The sequence below is a fragment of the Enhydra lutris genome, unplaced genomic scaffold, assembly GCF_002288905.1.
Source record: "Enhydra lutris kenyoni isolate GAN:26980312 unplaced genomic scaffold, ASM228890v2 scaffoldscaffold105, whole genome shotgun sequence".
Taxonomy (NCBI): Eukaryota; Metazoa; Chordata; class Mammalia; order Carnivora; family Mustelidae; genus Enhydra; species Enhydra lutris.
In genome coordinates this window covers 1,621,812-1,624,140 of record NW_019154189.1, presented here as the reverse complement: position 1 = coordinate 1,624,140, position 2,329 = coordinate 1,621,812, and the positions used below count along the sequence as shown (strand labels likewise).

General features: G+C 55.5%; 1 pseudogene; it reads right to left on the bottom strand.

Annotated features, from left to right (window-relative positions):
* Positions 1 to 607: 607 nt before the first annotated feature.
* Positions 608 to 1,726, bottom strand: LOC111139395 (annotated as a pseudogene).
* Between the last annotated feature and the right edge of the window lie 603 nt (positions 1,727 to 2,329).

The following is a 2,329-nucleotide window of genomic DNA, read 5'->3' as shown; positions in this document are numbered from 1 at the left end:
TTTCACAGAGAACAATAGGTATGATGTTTGCTAAAACTGGTTCTGAAACAGACTGAAAGTACTGCCTCAATACAATTATGTGCTGACAAGATTTTTTTAAATAATCAGACGATAACAGATAAAAGCAACATGAAATGATTTATTGAGAAAATGACCACTCAAGTGAGTAATATCACACAGCAATGTAAGGTAATCTTCAGTATCAGATCATCTTTGTTTTTGTATTAAAAATAAAAATAATTTTTATAAGTACTTCAACAAAATTCCCCTGGTGACACAGAATAACAGCTGTGGTCCTGGTCAGATCATTTAAAAGAATAAGTGTGTGTGTGTGTGTGTGTGTGTGTGTGTGTGTGTGTGTGTGTACAGAAATTACCAACACAGATGGTAAGAGGGAATTTAGAAATATATGGATCTTGTAATTTTTCCTCAAACCTTGCGGAAGGGGCATGTATCCCCCCCCCCCCCCCCCCGCCACCCAGGGCACAAATCTAACAGTCAAGATGGATGTTTGGACTGCATTGCATTAAAGGGCATCATCTCCTCAAAGGGAGACATTCCCTGCAGCCCAGGCCTGGGAGTCCCTGGGGAGGGAGCCAGGCTGTTGTTACTTGGCCTGGGTGGTGGCAGAGGGGACATCTGAGACCAAGGCGTCCTCCTCCTCAGCGGCGCTGTTCTTCTTGGCCAAAGCAACCAAAGCGGGTATTTCAGCAGGGCTCTTCCCGATCTTGCCTTCTCCTCCCACGGTGTCCTGGCCCTGGGCACCAGGTGTCTGCTGTGGGCGGCGGCGTGGGTTGTTGGGGCGGCGGGATCCGTAGCGTGGCGGGTGCTTCTGCGGCGGACAGCTGCCTTCACGCCCGCTTTCCTTGTCTTCCTCCTCCGGCTCCTCAGAGATGCCCGCTGAGGGTCTTGGAACAGGAGCGATGCCTCGGCCCCTAGGGCGGCTCAGCAGGTAGCTGGGGCCTGGCCCTCGCCGCGGGGCACCCTCGGGCCTTGAGGCTGGGGTGGACCCGAGCGGGTGACCAGGCCTTGGGCCGCTACTGGGAGTGAGGATCGACGGGCGGCGGGACATGGCAGAGGCCCTTTGGAAGGGTGGGAAGCGCCGCAGCCTTTGGTCTTGGGGTCCGCCGGCCAGGCGGCGCCTCTGGCCCTCGGCTTCGGTGAAGCCTTCGTCTATGGCCTCATCTTCGTCGACGTCCTCTTCAGTGCCCCTGGGACCTCTTGGGGGCGGTGCGCGGCGGCGGATGTAGAAGCCCCTGCGGAAGCGGGGGCGATTGGCAGCGTAGCGGCTGCCCTGCACTGGGGCACCTGCTGGCCCGGTCACGTTAGCGGCCTCGGTGCCCCGCTCACCCTGCACCACGTCAAACTCAACTGTCTCGCCGTCGCCCACACTGCGTTGGTATTTGTGAGGGTTGTTTCTGGTGATGGCTGTCTGGTGAACAAACACATCTTCCTGGGTATCGTGCCTGCTGATGAAACCGTACCCATTCTTCACGTTAAACCACTTGACAGAGCCTCGCACCCTCTTGGCGATGACCTTTTTGGGCACCTTTCCCTTGGCGCCTGCTGCCACGGTGGTCTTGGTAATTGCATCTCTGCTGAGGTTGCCTGCGACTGGGGCCCGGGGAGGATCTCCGCTTTCCAAGGAAACCAGGAGTTTCTGCGTGGCTTGAGGGGAGACTGAGGCGGTCACCTCCGTGAGGGTGACCTCTCCCACCTCACTCATGAGGCTGCCCTTGCTCTCCTTTCTCGGAGAGCCTGAGGGAAATTTGGTCTTCAGTGATGGGGCGTATGGGGCTCGGTCTGGAGGCAGGAGCCTCGCTCTGGAAAGGAGGGTCCTGGGTCTGGGCCAAGGACTCTCTGGCTTAACTCTGGGACTCTTGGAAAGGCCTGTGGAGTCTCCTGGGGCAACGGGACGGCAGACCAAACAGTGGTTGCCACGGTAACGTCTCAGTGGGGTCCTAGAGGCTGCTTGAGCTGGGGGGTGGGGCAGATGTGCTCTGCCTTGAGCTCCAGGTGCCACGTCACAGCACCTCTCTGTCCCTCATGGAGGGGGGTGCATTTGAAGATCTAGGAAGTGGTCTACTTGAAGACTCTGTTGCTTGTTTGGGTGGATGGGAAGAGAGGACCCACTTTTCATCTCTCTCCCTTGGTTGGAGATAATCCCAGCCTTCTGAGAACACTCTCTACATACTCTCACAAAACCCTGCTCCTCTTCCAACTCCTTGTGCACTTTAGATGTGGGTGAGGCATTTTGTGTAACTTTAGACAAAATGACAATGACACGAAATTAAGACCCAATCAAAGAAGCCCACTCTGGGTTGTTTGG